The sequence below is a fragment of the Vidua chalybeata genome, chromosome 17, assembly GCF_026979565.1.
Source record: "Vidua chalybeata isolate OUT-0048 chromosome 17, bVidCha1 merged haplotype, whole genome shotgun sequence".
Classification (NCBI taxonomy): domain Eukaryota; kingdom Metazoa; phylum Chordata; class Aves; order Passeriformes; family Viduidae; genus Vidua; species Vidua chalybeata.
In genome coordinates, this window is record NC_071546.1 from 10,725,240 (window position 1) to 10,742,907 (window position 17,668).

Here is a 17,668-nt window from a genome sequence, read left to right on the forward strand (position 1 = left end):
TAAATCAGATCAGAGCAGTAACTCTTACTTCAGTAATAGTAATTTCTGAGATCAGTGAAGGCAGATAGACAGTTTAAAATAATTTAAAAAGTGAAAATAGGCTGGCATCATATTTCTCTTATGCAAAATATTCAAATATAAGCAATGAAGTCTGAGGAACGTAATCAAAAAGAAACACCTTCTGCTACATTAGAAATGCTCCGAACTGCTGTCCGTGTTGTTTCATCATTTTTTCCATTAAATCAGACACTTCTTCTAAATCAAGCCCTTGGGGAGCAGGAGACAAAAGTGATGAGAATGCAATGTGTGAATACAAAAGTGGAGCATGTGTTTTATAACTAACTCTGTTCAGAGATCAAGGGAAATGTCACTGTTTATAGCCATCAGGAAAGAATCAATGTAATTATATTTGTAGTATCAATTCAGGTCAATATTCTAATACAGACACCGTAAAGCCACAATTACAATTTACATCTGCATCCAACGGTGCATTTACCTCTTAACCTCACATGAAAAACCAGAGTAAGAACCTTTTTCCTTCTCCCACACACACACACATCCTCATCATTTCAATCTTGAAACAAGATGTAGTTGAGCCCCTCAGATTAAGTCAGAAAACAACACAGTGTAGCTGGGTTTGCTCTGAAACCTGAGAGATCTGGGTTCAGGAGTGAAACCAGAGCATCAGCTCTTTAAGGCTTTGAGACCTGGCTGCAGTAAAAACCTTCACTGAATCCCAGATTTCAAGCAATTCCACTTAAATAAAAACAAAGAACATCTAATAGCATTGCACCACTTTTCTCCACTTTTCTCCACTTGCTAACCCAGGCACTGTTGGCTGGCTGCTTTTTGGGAAGGTTGAATTCCAAGCCAACCAATCTCTCCCACTACCAAAACCAAAATAAAGTTCTTTGCAAACCAAATTGTGTCCAAAAAAACCTGATCTGATAGCCCCTAATCCTCCCTCCATGGTTTTTACTATGAAGGCTAAAATCATAGATCTTTACACAATACTAGTTCTGTAGCACCATCAAGAAGGGTTGAGATGAACAAGCACCAGACTTTCAGCCTGTCTGCACACTCACAGGCAATTCAAATTCATGGGACTTCAGCCAACAACAGAGGGAAAAAAAAAAAAAAAACATTTAAAAGGTGATGCTCTTGATTTTACTCCATTCAGTCTTTACCCTTAGTCAGCCCCAAACTTGAATCTAAATTAAAAATGTTTTGCACACAAGCCTGCCTCCTCTTCAAGAACCTGCGACACCCATTAAACATGACAAAATCCAGAGGTAAAAATGTCAAAGGACTGAAAATCTGTGACAGACTTTACCAAAAACCGATGCATAGGACCTTTACTTGCTCAGCAGGCATCCAACTTTTCAAATTCAGAGAACTTTCCTGCAGTTTCAGAATGGAGACACTTACCTAGAGAAAAACAACAAAAAAAAGCTATTAAAAGGACACATTAGGCAGAGCCTAAAACTTCTGGAAAAGTTTTGCTTTTTAAATGATGAGATTCTACTGGACAAACTTCCATTATAGATTAAAATTACATCTCATAAATACTTTATTATAGCAAGGTTTCATTGATAAACAGATATCAAGTATTAATATACCATTAATGCGTATTTTTCAGAATGGCTAACCAATTTTAAAAAGTTCAACAAAACTGGAAATTGCTGATGCTTATCACAGCTTTCAGCAGGGATTTGTTAATACTCTCAATTTAGGTTTAATCAACCCCTTGCTCACCAGCTGGTAAAACAAGCCCCAAGCTCAGACTTGTACAAATCCATATACACAAGGCAAATGGATACCAAAGTAAAACTTAAATACTTAAGGTTCAAACTCAGGGTACAACCCAATCATTTTCAAATACCAGCTCCACCTCTGGAAGCCTCATCTCAGCAATAAAGATCAGCACCCTCAGAAACACCACGTGGAGCAAAGGCTGAGTGCAAAACAAAACAATTCACTGGGAAGAGGAATGGGGGAAGAAACTTGTAGGCAGGAAATACTTAAACCAGGTTTAATTATCTGTCAAACCTGTTCATCTCCACTCTGGGCTTTAAAGAGCTCCAGTTAGAGAGGACATTTCACACCCCCAAAGTGTCCTGTGGTGGGAGCTGGCAGAAATCTGGGAGAGGAGCTTTCAGTCCTTAATCCTCCTATTCCAGGCAGGATTTTAGCACAGACTTCAGTCCCAGTGACTCAACTGGACTTATGTGGGTACATAAAGTTGAACACCAGCTTAAGGGCTACCTGGAAGGAGAGTCTAATGGCTTACATCACTCTCACCCATTCCTCCTCCAAACAAGGTAATAGTTATAAGTTTTAGGGAAAAAGAGGAAAAAAAGGAAAAAAGTAGAAAGTCTGCATTGCTATTTTGATCCTTCTAAGCCTTCGGGACAAATGCTTTACAGACCTTCTAGTCTTACAGAGTGCAATTTATAAAGATTAAAGATTAACATTTATAGAAAAATGCCTTTCCTTAATACTGTAGGGATGCCATAAAAAGTAATACTTTTCATTATAATACCACTTTATGGTACATGAGAGCTTTAGTACCCCACAGGTCTTTTCCTCCTCAGTATCTGGAGGGGAAAGAACACAGATTGCAAAAAGTAGATGCTTGCTTCTTTCTTTTTCCAGCTGCTCAGCAAATATATATCATTACTTCAGTCCCTTCAAGGTGAGCTTTGTTGTGAAGAGAGATAAGACCCAAAGCAGAGGCAAGGTTGGAACAAAATTAGTCATTGTATATGCATTTTTATCCGGTTTGACAATGTAGAATTTTAATGAAGGAATGCTACAAGGATTCTGCTCTGAAACAAGCAGTTTAATTCTCTCTGTAATTCAGAAAGCAAGTTTAAGTAATGACTTTATAATTCTTAATTATCATGGAAGAATCCTTTTTACATTCTCTTTTTCTTCATTACTCCAGTATATCCTACCAGAAATTTAATTTTCATTTTCAGCTTCTGCAATAATATTTTTCATTATTTGGCAAATAAAACGCACTACAATGAACAAATTAGAGAGGGGCACATGCGTGAAATAGCATCCTCTAGATTGTGTTTTTCTCTGTGTTGCATCCAAGCAGCTGTTAACATTTTGCAGTGGCTGTAACAAGTATTATTTCACCCTTTTTTTTTCTCTCTGAAGATGACAGCTCTGCACTCAGGGCAGCGACAACAGCCTGGACAGACCCCTCTGCCCATGACACCCTCAGTGCTGTTCCTGCTGCACACCAGGGACTCCCCTCTGGATCCCCTCTGTCCCTCCAGGAGAGCAGAACAGGAATTGAAGTGACACGACGAGTTTACAGCTGGGATGAGTCTTGGCAAAACCCTGTTCTTGTTCCAGCTACAAGGCATGAGACACAACCCACCCAGTCCAACACAACCCACCCTGAGACTGAAGGCAGCTGCACTCGGGAGATTTGCTTTCGAAATCTGGCTCAAATTTTCTCTGTTCTGTCTCTACCGTGCTTCTAAACCCTGTGAACTTTGTGAACAGCTTGTACCCGTTTGGCTGAAACTCCAGTAGACAATGTACAGCAAGCAGCTCTTCATCTCTGCTCATGTAAAAGTTACAGTTTAGTACAATAAAATAAAATAAACCCCAAACCCTCAGAACTAATTATCTGCAATATGTATTCTTATTTTTATATGATTTTGGCACTTGCCATCAAAATATCACGCTCATAAAAAATAGATTTGCCTCCTATACAGATGATCTATTAACCACCACAGCTCGTGTTATTTCCTCAGAAGAAAATGAAAAGCTCCATTTGAAACTCACTTAGCAGCTGGTTATTCTGCATTTCATACAGAAAGCAGCACCCGTAAAGGTGAAAATGAATAATGATCCGTTTGCGAAGAAGTCACAAAAATTCAAATGCAAGACTTATCCAGAGCTTTGATACTCCAATCCTCTTAGAGAATTTATAAAATAATGCTCTGCGCACTGGAAAAAAAAAATTGATTCCACCCACTGTATAAAACCAAAGGAAATTCACTTTATAAAAGAAAAACAAATTAAACCAATTCGGAGGCTGGCAGGCCTGTAATTCATTAGGAGCAGCCCTGGGGTCCCTTGGGAACAGCCTCACACACTCTGCAGAGCTGGGAAACGTGTACTTAGAGACCAGAATCAGCTGAAAACTTGCAAATCCAGAGAATGGTTCTATGTTTAATTCATTTTAATGCTTTGGTTGGCTGTGGCTGTTCTCTTCCTCCCGTGTCTGCACCCAGAAGTTTGTCCTGCTGTCTCCAACCAGAGCAAGCCCCCTCTGACTGTGGAGCCTGGTTTGAGCTTGTCCAGCCTCAGCTTCTTCCACTCCTCCAGCCCTGTCCAGCTCCTCAGCACCCTGCACTGCAGGGCAAGCTCTAGCCATCCACGTTGGATGGGGCCTGGGGCAACCAGGTCCAGTTTTTATGGACCTCACTTCTCCTGGCACTTCTGCAGAGCATCAGCTCCAAATTCTGTGCCCCCCTACCACAGAGAGCCAAAACAAAACCACACTGCAGTACAACAACTACAACAACAAAAAGGGCAGAGTGGACTTGATCTGTCTGAATGGCAGGGGTAGGTTGGCACTAGATGTTTTTTAAGGTTCCTTCCAACCCAAACCATTGCAGGATTCTGAGATTCTGCAAATTAAACCACGCCCTGAAGGATGGCTAACCTGGCCAGCACAGACTCAGCTCCCTGCTAAGGTAACCCAGGCTGTCATAAGTGAGACAAGACACCAAAGTAACAGTGAAAGTGCAGCAGAGCCAAAAGCAAGTGCCAAAAGCTGTTGCATTTTGTAGAAAAATTCTCAATAAACATTCTTCTGCGTTTTTACAGTTTCATGAAAAAGGACTCAAGCCCACAGTCAAACTTTTTCTTCTTCAACAGAGCTTGACCACGGGCTCAGAGGCGAAGAAACAAACACATCCTCGGACAGCAGGGAAGCTGCTGGGCGTGAAGTTTTATTGAGAAAACCCCATCAGGAGAAGAAGCTGTGTGGAACACAGCGGGCTCGGGCTGGAGACGCTGGAGATAAACATCTGAGCTGAGTTTCCAGTCCAGTGGCAGTACAAATAGTGCTGAACACCTCTCACAGATATGCTTGGTCTAGCTCGAGCCTGTCAGACTGAAAACTCGCACAAGGATTTGTATGCAGCATCCCAGATTACCCTGGAGATGCTGGAGCTATCACAGTGTGGGGTGGATTTCTAAAGCAGCTCGGCCAAGTTTAACAGGCAGAGACAGGAAAGCTTTCGGAGTCGAGACACATACACACGTATCAAAGACACAATCCCCAAGCAAAAGCTCCTATTACACCTTTATGTGCCTACAATATGGAAAACACTAGTTGCATTTTAAATTTTTAATGCACCCCAATGTTCACAGAATTTTTTATTTTTGCTAAGAGGGAGCTTCTAGGCAATGCTGCTGCTGGTACACCTTGAAACGCATCACCTCTGTGTTTTAACAACTGCAAGGAATTGGGTGATGCACGTCAAGAAAGTTAGACTGCTTCTGGCTGCTGGGGTAAAATAGGTCAGGAGAGCTGAATACAAAGAGACTAACCCCTACTGACTGGAGAAAAATCTAAAATTTTGGGTTGTACCCCACATTTTTCAAGCTGTCCTTCCATTAAAGTACCCAGCACAGGCAGGAAGGACAGAACAGTGTGACATGGCTATAAAGGTGTTCTGGCATCTGAAATAGGTCATAAAAGCACTGGGGGAAAGCAAAGCTTCCAGGCACCTCGTTCTCAGCCAAAAGGGAATCATCTGCTGGAATTAAATGAATTGTTGGGGATAAATGTGGTCAGGGTCAAGAGGAACAATCCATATTAACTGCTCTCATGTCTGAAACGTTGTGGAGCACAATCCAAACAATGAGGACACACAGAGAAGGCTGGATTATATTGAAAACGTGTTCCTGCCAGGAAACAAAGCACAAAGCCATTCCCTGAACCTGCAGTGACTTGAGGGAAAACAAATAGATTCTAAACCAATCTTGTTCTAACTCCTTAAATTTCTCTTCAGGAACAGTAAAGGCTCAGTAATCATTACCCCCCCCCCCCAAAAAAAAAAACCTTTTGGGATTTTTGTCGGTCCTGAAAGATTTTCAGTCCCCAGAAGACAACCTGTACCAAAACATGGGGAAGTCTAAAAAGGGGCCCCGTTCCAGCAGCAATGCACTCCTGTCTTCTGTGTAATCTAAAAAATTAGCTCAGGGGAATTCACTGCTATGTTAAGAACTGACATTTTATATGTAATGCCTGATTAATTTGTCCCTGAATCAGATAAAGACTTCTGGTCAGAAATGGGTCAGGTTGACCAGAATTAGCTGTTAGGAAGAGAAATGTGGATAGGAGGGCTGAGTGAAAAACTGCAGCATCACAGGGAATCAGTGCCATGCACTGTGTACTCCTCCAGAGAAAAATAAACTACTCCATAGTTATGAGACACAATGTTTTACCTAATCTACCAAAAAATTCCCTTTTTTGCTTAAAGATCTATTAATTTTTCAATATCCCATTAAAAAAAAAAATTATAAAAGGAGGAAAAAACCTTGTCAGTCACTAATCCCACAGCAGTTTTCACCACCACACCTTGGCAAACATCCTCCCAAGGAACATGCACACAGAACAGACCCTTTATAACCACAGTGACACTCTGCAAGAGCTGCTCCAGCTGATTCTCCAGAGAGATGCTACAAAAACGAGCCAAATTACAATGGGACTCTGTATAACAGGGCAGCATAACACACAATTACTGTAACCTTGCCCTGAGGCTCTTCACAGGAAGATAAAAAAATAGCCTGCATTTAAGTATTTAACTATTTTTCTTAAGAGACTAAAAAGTTTCATTTTCTGCTTCTTCTGAAGCAGGCAGCACTGGGATGGATGAATCACACAGAGGGAAACTGAAGGAGGGATCCCCTTCCTGAAGGACAGGTTTCAATGTTTGACATTGAACACAGTGGTTTCCCTCTCCTGTGGATAGGAAGGACAGTGCAGAATTGCAGCAGCTTGTTAATAAATGAGATAATGAGTGGAGAGAAAGCAGCCACTCCCTCAGTCCAGAAACGACCATGCTCCAGTTTGGAGAAACTCTCAGGGTCTGCAGAAATTGGCTGCCTACAGGCTGTTGTCAGGACCTTGAATTATCCCTGACACCATCCCCGTGGTGTCTGCCCCTCAGTCACAGGCGTGATTTGCAGCACATCCCAAAACACCTGTGCCTGAGGCAGGACAAAATGAATGGCACTGGGTATTTATGGCAACTACTGGAGACTCCACAGCCCATTTCCTAACACTAAGGGAACCACAAGGAGACTGGAGGCTCTGCCTAGCCTTTCCAGAACTGGGTTTGCTGAGAACCAGTCTCTGCTGTGACAGAAAAATTTGTAGGATGTAAATAGTGACACGGACAAATCCCTTAATAAAAACCTAATTTAGCTGTTTCTCCTGGAAGAGATGGGGAATCCTGCTGCCACCCAAACAGAAAATGTTTAGTTATTAAGCTGAATTAGCTAATTCTCCCTTGGTACTTACTTTGGTCTCATTCAATAATATCCCCAACATAACCTTAACAGTTGAGCAACCAACCGAGAGAATGGCATTACTCTTATTACTCTTAGGTACTGCTTCAGCAAAATAAATCTTTTTTTTCTTTTCCTAAATGGTAAAAAGGAACTTATCTCCATGGATAAGCATCATCCTGTCTAGACAAGCATTATAAAGTCTCTGCTATACCACCAGTGCAGTTCATTAGACACAGATGCACAAAAGCCTGGGTTTGAGAATGCCAGACATCTCTGGCATCTCTGGGAGCTGAATGCCGAGTGAGGCTCGGGAGCAGTTTTGTATTTGAAGCAGTGACTGTGAGCACAACTTCATCTCATTTCACCAGTGCCTCATTGGCACTTCAGATCCTGGAGCAAACAGCCCTTAAACACGGGGCTCTGGATACACAGGAATGTGTTCAGGGCTCCTCCCAGTCCCACCAGTATCACACAGCAGCAGGAAGAGCAAGGCAAGCAATTAAATGGATTGATGACCAAGCCACAGGGACCCAAAGGGCTGGAGCAGGCAGGAAACCACCTTGGCAGCCAACAAAAAGCACATTAGATTCTGCATCTCAAACTTTGAGCCATCATCAGCTGACAAATAAAAATGCTTGTGAAGGATGTGCCAGTTCACTTAGAAAACCACAGCTCTGAACTCTGTTTGGTGAGCACAGCACACAGACTCACCTGCAGCTACTGATGCTGCAGTTCAAAAGTGGACCCAAAAACCCACACATTTGTGCATGTCAGCCACACCAAACAGCAGGAGGGGGAAAGGAAAAGCATCAAAATAAAAATTCTTTGAATTACACTGATTCCCCTTTTTTGGGGGGAAGGGAAGAAGGAAATTTTGAAACTTAGTTACTAAGAAACACATTCCCTGAGTTTATAGGTGTTCACTGCTGAGCAATAAAACTCCAGCCAAAGTTACCACATTAAAAATTAATCTTGCCAGTTTTCCCTCTGTAACTCAGCTGCTCTTTGGGAGACAGCTATAACTGCAAAAACCAGCCTGAGAAAAAACACCTACAAACATGGTACCATTAGCATAGATATCTGCTATTATTTCTTAAAAACAGGACTTTATAGTGCAAAGATTGCCCCACAGAGAAGCTCAAAAATAAAATAAATCTTTCCTCCTTAAAGACCTGAAGATGAAGAACCCAAAACTCTGTGATACCTCTTAATACAGCCCCATCCTCCTCAAGAGCAATTTTATGCAGGAAAAGCCTTTGAAGCAAAAGGAATTAAAAGGACAATATTAATGAGAAAAATTAGATATTATTTCATCTCATTGTCTCCAATAGTGCCATTAGCAGCACTTAAAATAATGATAATTCAGGATTATTTTAATTATGTTTCACGCTTTTTCAGGGCACACTAATGAAGGGCAGGGATAGAGGAGCAGCTCACTGTGGTGGGCTCTGTCACAACTGCCCAGCACCCCACATGAGGGATGCAGAACTCAACTTCCCACCCCCACTGTCAATTCCCTGTTGGCACCTCTAACTCAAGGGCTGTCAACTTTTCGAATCCTGGCCAAATTCCAGCTGGATAATTAGATTGTGTCTAAAGTGCTTATTTATTCCTGGAGTTTTAATTGGATAAACACATACATTTTCTTTTCTGGATAGCCATGAATGTTGCTGAGCACTTTTCAGTACTTTCAGAGTTTATTCCACAGCTGGCTCACGTTGTTCCAGGTTAAACCAACTCGATCAACTTCTAATTCTATGCTGGTAAATTGTCCATGGATTTATATCAACAGAAACAGTAAAACTAAAAAGAACAAAGTATTTAATCCTTCTTCAAAATTAGTTCATAGAGCACTTAAAAATCACATTTTCCCCCTCAATGTTTATTAATCATTTTGAAGCTGCTCTATCCCCAAACCTAACAGCAAATTAATTTTGCAAAGTGCACAAAGTGCACCACTTGAAAATTTCATGCAAAATCCCACTACAATGTAGCCTTCAGTATGGAAAAAGACTGTTATACGCCAATTTTTTTTTTTTTTAATTTCACTTCCATGCTCTATAACAATGTTTCTGTCCAGCCATCAGGCAAACACTGTAATTAATCATGTATATTCCCATATGGACACAAAGCTTAGAAAGGTGGCCTCAGTCACGCCGGAGAGCTCTCACACCTTTTTGTGGGGTGTGAAGTTGAGAGGCACAGACAGGAACCCAAGTTTCCACTTCACCACTGCAGACTCTGAGTGATGAGTCAGAGTCCTCAGGAAACTTTCTGGACTATCTAAAAAACTTCAGTCCCCAACAGACTCCCAAATTAGATGCTTGTTTTCAGATGTGTCAGCGTCTCATGTTTTCAATTGGATTAATTGGAAAAAGTTGTCTAGAAGTTGCTAGTCTAAAAGCTGCTAGATCTCCTAGGGGGGGAAAAAACCTCATTCTCTACCATTAATTTTTACAAGTCCACTTTTTTTATGTAATCAGACAACTAAAACACTAGTTTCTACATAAATATTTTCATAACCTCGACAATTACTTTAAAACAAGAATAAGTGCTCAATTTGACTGCAGCTTCTCTTCCTATTTATAACACGTTAAGTATCTTAGGAAATCAAAAATTGATCCTTTGTGCAGCCAGCTTCATACTCATAATTAAAAAGCAGATTTTGATGTACACTAGGCACATCAGACAGACAATTAATTGCCTTTATAGCACAGGGTACTCTGTTACAAACGTCTGCACCAAGAAAACTGAAGATACCATTTCCACTGAGCATTACTAAACCCATTAGAAATACAACAGAGCAGAGCATTTTTGCTGTCCCTCCCTACCCCCAAATACCCTGCTGAGAATATATTTAGCCTGCCATGTCTAAAATCCATAAATGTTGAATCATCATCGTATTCTGGATGATCATCTTTTAACCTAATCAGCCTAAACTAGGAACAGTCCTGCTGAAAAGTGTGTGTGAATGCAGCAGAGGCATCATCATGCACATCAGGTCCAGCAGATAAAAGGGCTCTGAGGCACATCACTCTACAGGAAATGAAGCGGCAGTGATGAACATCGGTTTCTCATTTTAAATATTAAAACAGGCCATGGGACTTTGCCCTTTCTAACTGGGACTGAGGAGACAATTTGAAAGGTTAATTAAATGACTGACACGTAAGGGCAACGCGGTGCAGGATCTGCAGAGTAAGGTCTGCCCATGGAAATCCGTGGCTTCCACTCTGCAGGCAGCAGAAAGAGCAGGACCAAAAGTCACATCAACAGCGTAAGGGCACTCGGGAAAGTTGAGCAAATCCACTGATGGTGTGCAGACACCGTGCAGGAGTCACAGCACATTAAATCCCAGCGGGAATGCTCCCATGGGAGAGGCACAGACACCCCCTGGGTTTTAGTTTAGAGCTGCTTTTCTCCTGAGCACCAACATCCACACACCATTTAACGTGCTTTAACTTGTGCTGCTTTAACACCCACCACAGGAAAACTTCCTGGAGCTTCGCAAAGCAAGCAAGGCTGGTGGTTTTACAGCACACGTCTCACCAGTGCTGGTTTTGTTTTCTCCACGGCTGAGTTTGCCCTGACAGGGGATTATTTGCTTGTGGAGGCATTGCAGATGTGGTGGAAAGCACTTCAGCCCCACCAATTCTGTCCCAAGAACTGGACTACTGTCCTGTAGCCCAAGCTCCACCAGCATGATCTGAAATAAAACACAGCAGAACCTTTGTGTTTTACCTTGGATGCAGGACTGGTGAACAGCAGCTGAGCTGAAGATATGAACTCTGCCTGGGCTTTTTTAATATATTCACCTCTGTCCCCATAAAATTCCAGAGGAACTTTATGCAAAGGCAGCAGAACATCCCCTGTGCAGCCCCTGACCCTGAACATGCCCCCCAGGCAGCACAAACCAAGGCAGGTGCACCACAGGCCATCCCTCCCAAAAACAGTTCCTAAAAGAATTTTAAAATGAAGGAATTTTGACATTTAGAACTCAAATTTACACAGAATTTATGTGCATGCATATACAGAACTTCTCCCTTAAGTGTATCTCTGTAGGTATTAGTGACTGATGAATAAACACCAGGAAGAATTATAGGATTTCGTGTATTTTTACATCACTTATATGAGTGACAGCTATTTTAATAAGATTCAAGCTAGCATCTTCACAGAACTTTTTTTCCTCCAAATTTCTGTAATTTTTTTAAACAAGCTGGCCAAGAAACTGAATTCCACACAGAAAGGACTGGGATTTTTCATCCTAGTCATTCCATAGGGAAAAAGAAATCCATACATTTATTTCAAGCCTGGATTCCTACTGCAACATCTTGAAATGCTCAATAATTCCATTAAAGCTTTGTAGGGGAGAAATATAATCTGCTATGCTGCTACTAAGGCTCCTCTGTTGTAACACAAGCCACAGGAGCAATTCTTTGAAACAGTAAACAAAAAAAAACCCAACACTTTAGGCATTAAAAATAATATTTTGAAAGAGAGAAAGAATTTAAATGTTGGAAACAATCATAATTATGCTTTAAAGAGAGGGTTTGATTGTGTAACTTCAGTTACCTAGGGCATAATGATTACCAAATTCATAACTCTTCCCCATCAGAAAGAAAATGGAAAAGTCTTAATAATCTTAAAAATATTACAGTATCTTTCTCTATTTGGAGTGAATCAATTATATTTATAGCCCCAGAGGTATTGAATTTCTTTTGTATCAAAGAACACCAATAATAATGTACAAGTCCATTATGGAAGTGCATATCAAGAAAGTGAACACTGTCTAAGACTACAAAAAGGGAGAAAGTCAAAACTCAGCCTGTGATCCCAAGAAAACATGTCAGTCTTCTCCCACCAGATGCAACAATCAAATTATCTCAGGTGTTTGTAAACACATAAAAATGGGATGAAAAATGGAGACTGGTAACTATCATTTTACAGAATTTGGCAAAAAAACTTCACAGCTAGACTCCACAAAAAAAATTATCCTAAGCAAATTAGAGTTGCTTAAAAAAGAAAATTATATACATATATGTGTGTGTGTAAAAGAAACAAACAAGACAGCAAAGAGTTTGCATTGAATCTGGAATCGAAAGTAATTCCGAGGTACAAGCATTCCCTAAAAGCAGGATGAGAAAACTGACTGGCAAAGAGGGAAGTGCCTGGCCTGTTAACTCCACAGATCTTCAAAGGAACAATTTTTTGCCAACAAGAAGAGCAGCTTCATCTGGATGCTCCCTGGCTTTATCCTCCCACCTCTGAAGAGTGTCCTCAGGCATCATCCAGCAGTTACAGAGGGGACCAGTGGGAGTCATTAAAGTAATTAGAACTGCTTGAATGTCAGCTGCAGATGATGCCATGGAGGACAACGCATCCCTACCCTACTGTTAACAGGAGATGTTAATTTTGTGAAATCTTTTCTTTTGTGTTCTGCTTTCTACGTTAACTATGTAAGGCAGAGCCCAAGAGAAAAGACCTACAAAGATCTTGCCAAGCAGGGTACCCAAATGGGCCTGGTTACCATGGCATTGGCAGCCAAGTGCTTGTAACTGCAAACTACTGAACTTCCTCTGTTAGCGGGACTTTTAAACACTGGCTGAAGCAGCCAACCAAGTCAAATGATGGGAATTTAACTACCTATAAACTCAGATGTAGCTTCCTCATTTTGAAAAATCACCATCTAACTCGATTCCTGTTTTCAAGGATGAAAGCAGCACCTCAGCTGAAGGCTATCACAGGCACAGTCCAAATTCCAGACGGTGCTAAAATCAAGCTCAGCCTGGCACCGTCCTGGGGCAGCAGATGCCACGGAGTTCACCACGGCTGCTACTGAGCTTGCAGTCAACCAAGACAAGTTCTTTCAAGTGCTTTAATAAAGGAGAAATTTCCTATTTAGATGAGCAACAGATATACGGACACAAGTAAGCAGAAAGTGTTTTTTGTATTACCAGTAAAAATTTAAAATATATGCCCAGCATACTCTAGATAGCCAAGGAGACAGTGTTCTTGCCCCCAGATTTTCTGAGTGAAAGCATAAAGCAGGCCTATGGAATAGAACTGAACATATGAAGTCAGTATTTTGTGAACCATAAGCAGTATCACTGACCTTCTAGAATAATAACTGATTATTGAGCAATTGTGAGAAGTCATTTCACTGTGAAAGAAAAAAAGATCCTAGATATCAGAAAGGGCTAACACTTAAATCTATATGCAATATGAATTAATTTTGTTTCTCTTTATACTTTGCTATTCTTAGACAGATAACAGCTTCATGAGACCTGATTTATTGTCCATATGTATCAAAATAGGAATGTGCTCCTACGTTTCACAGCATTAAATGAGATTTACTCCACAGTAACTTCATTCTGCCTTACCGAAGCAGGATTTGCCATGCCCGGCACTTCTGCCACAATAGAAAATCTCCTCCAAGAAATGCAGAGCTTAGTAAAAAAGTTACTATTACCAGTGTCTTGATACTTAATATTGACAGCCCAGGCCAGCCAACAGAGCTGGTCTATGACTGGAACTGTCTGGAGGGAAGAACGGATTAGAAGAGTGGAACAGCAAAATGCCACTGAAAAGAGGTGAGTGCTGTCCTCAGTGCACCTGAGGTCTCTCAGCATCCCAGGCTGCACCCCCATGGTCCCCTCGGCCAAGGCTGCTCCCTGCCCAGTGCCACAGTGCTGCTTCGGGCTGAGAGAGTTGATTTTCTCCCAGATGAGCTATGGGCTGTGGTTTGGAGCTGTGCTGAGAACAGCGTTGATGACACAAGGGTGTTTCAGTCAGTGCTGAGCAGGGCTCACCCCACTGAGACCTCCTCTGCTCCTCAGCCCAGCTGAGGGGTGGGGGTGCACAGGGAGTTTGGGGGACAGCTGGGTCTGACTGACCCAAGGGGTGTTCCACACCCCTCACACTCAGCATACAGAGCTGGGGGAAGGAGGAGAGGAGGGGATGTTCAGAATTAGGGCATCTGCCTTCCCCAGCCACCATCACACGAGATGGAGCCTTGCTTTCCTGAGGATGCCTGAGCACCTGCCTGTGGGAAGTGCTTAATGAATTCCTTACTTCCCCTATTAAGCTGTGTTTACCCACATGTTTTCTTTCCTATTTTCTCCCCCATCCCAGTTCAGGGGATGTGGTTAAACCACAACAGGCACAAACTGAAACACAGGAAACTCCATTTAAACATAAAAAGAAACCACATGATTTCCACAGGTGACTTCCAGCCTCAACAACTTCATGGTTCTATGCTCTCCAACACATTTGTTGTTCATATATATGAGCATTACCAGCACAATATTTAATAACTGTATCCTTAGCTAGATATAGATTTTGAATCCAATTTGAGAGAATGATAAAACATTCTAGATTTTAATAGGTCGTCACAGTGACAGTCAGGTCAATACAATCCCTGATTCATTACTCACACTACTTCCTTCTGTTTTCACAAAATAAATGGTGCCAAGAGAACATGTGTTTTATACCATTTTAACTCTTCTCTGTGTGCATATATATATATATGTAAAGTTATTTAACAACATTTCTGTGAAAGAAAAAATATATTTCCCATATTGGAAAATCTTGAAGACAGCTTACAATGTGATTTTCTCAAGGTTATATGTAGTTAGGTAATAACTAACAGCATATTCATGGAAAAATAAAAATGGCAATAACAGGAAATCCTCCACATAGCACATACCCATGAAGTACCTTATTAGCTCTGGCAACTCCTTCAACAACTTATAGCTGAAGAGAAATTTCAGATTCTTATTTTGAATGCATGTACAGTCCAGACCCTTTGTCTGGTTTTTTATGTCAGGTGCTGTTCTGTACCTGTTTGCTTCTTGTTCCACTGCTCCATGAAATTCTGCAACACTAAATGATATGGAAATAGCTACAAAATTATGCAGCTGGAAGTAGAAACAAGCTGTGTCCATCACTTCAAAGATGTGCAGTCCTGAAGAGATGTTGCTCCATACAAGCAGCATTTCTGTTTGTATTTCCTCCTTTTTAGCTACTCAAGGATGGACCAGTACCTACTACAACACACCCCAACAGCTGAACATTTTCATCCTGCTCTGCTTATGATCAAAGCTTCCTTTTCTCCAAATCCCAGCTCTGAGAGTTGCATGCTTCACCTATTACAACAGGACCCAGCAGCATTTGACTTCACCCATTTTCCTACTAATGTTATTTTTAAGAGTTTATATAATAACAAATGGACTATCCAATATGTGCTTAATAGTGGCTCAGGCAGCCTCTGACAACGGGGTTATCACATCCATTTGGTAAGTTTCATGGGAATCCATAACATTCCCCTGAACTGTCACCAAGGAACAGGTTGCAAGGGAATGAGGTCTTCCAGAGGAGCATATTATAAAGGCAGCTTTTATGATACACATTAATGGAGGTCAGAGGCAAGGCTACTGTTCTCATTTATGAAGGAAAACACTAGATCATAATGATGGCATGAGAATGGGGAGAATAATAAAGTCATTTCCCTGGTTCAGGAAAGATTAGCACATTTTGCCCAGTTAAGTCCTTTTCACTACAAAAGGACTGCCTAGAGGTGCCTTTAAGTATAGATTTGCAGACAGTCAGAACTAGGTGTGTGTAGCACATCAATTGCAAGAGGTGACTCTGTGCCTAGAAGTTATTAGGAATAAATACCTCTTCCAGAGCAGAAAATCAATTCAATGCTCATGGCACTCCTTGATTGAGAAGATGTGGCCTTTGAGACCAGAGGTCCAAAAGTGGACCAAAGCCTAAATAACAGTAAGACTTAATTCCTGGCTTATATTAGGAAATTTTATATGGTACTAAAACGCACAGTGACAGCTCAAGTTTCTTTTTGAGCTTGTAGATACAAGCAGTGACCCGTGCCTTTGAGGTTATGTTAACCACTGCTAAGTGCATACTTGTTACTCATATAATTCTTCTCAAAATTACTTAAGATAAAAGAAGCCGAGAAAGAGCCAGGTAGAATCAAACATGATTGCTTCCTATTAAACAGCTGTCAGTTCCACCAGATCTCACCAACCTTGGATCAAAGGCAGTCACACTTGGACACTTTTCCTTTAATAGCTTCATTCATGCCTGGGCAGCGCTGGGAGTCTTTAGCTGTGCTCTGATGCTATCTCAGCACTTGAATGAGCCCTGCACATTGTGCTGCTCTGTACCTTCATTCAGTTCTGAAAGAATCCTTCTGTTGGGTAGAGAAGCACAAGAATCTCAGAGAACATCTACTCCCTTACAGCAGGTGGCAAGCCCAAGCTTGGTGCCCTTTAAGTTTGCAAAGAAAAAAAAAAAAAAACAGATGTGTACAATACTTAAAAGACTTCTATAAAAATTGAGCATTCCCAATGAACTGCTCACAGGCCTATTCCCAGTGCTACCCCCAGCTCAGAAATCCCATTTCAAACTGGCCACAGGAGCCATTGGGAGAATCAGGTCTTAAACTGAGAGCTACTGCAGCAGATTAAAGCTGTGTTAAACTGTAAGGTTAAAGCTCTAACCTTTCAGTTAAATGATGGTGAAAGTAACCAGGTCACAACTGTGGCCTCAACCTAGAGCAGAGCAGCTCCTAATGAGCAGTTGGTAACTCTTCTTGAAGGAAAAGCAGACTTATTGCCCTAATTCAGAAGGGTCCTCAGACCAGCAGAGCACTCAGATCCCAGCTCTATCAGCCAGGAGAGCACTGCAGTGTATTCCATACATATACATTATTAATTTTTATCTAAAAGTATTAAAACTTGGAGGCCAACATGCTGGCTTTCCCCATTTGAACAGGGCAGAAAAAAAGCCTGTCTCCTGAATGTTTTTCTTGGGCATTCATTTTCGTGCCCCACAAGAGAACACCTACTCTGCTCCCTCAGCAAACACCCTACCAGTGTTCCACGTCTGTGATCAAAGTTTCTCTTGGTCTTCAGTGGGGATTTGGAAGCACAACCTTTAGATGTAAAGGAGTGTTAAAATAAAAAAATTAAAAACACTGAACCCAAACCCCTCGTGTTTTGAAAACCTACAGTAACTCCAAAGACTTGCCTAATACATGCACCAAATTTTACATCTCCAGGCTTTGGCTTATTAAATAGAGAAAAATGTAAAAATG

At 41.3% G+C, this 17,668-nt stretch overlaps 1 protein-coding gene across 1 annotated transcript in view; it reads right to left on the reverse strand.

Annotated features, from left to right (window-relative positions):
- Positions 1-17,668, reverse strand: part of CDH4 (cadherin 4) — a 419,012-nt gene that overhangs the window by 301,685 nt on the left and 99,659 nt on the right. The gene's annotated exons all lie outside the window — the stretch shown is intronic.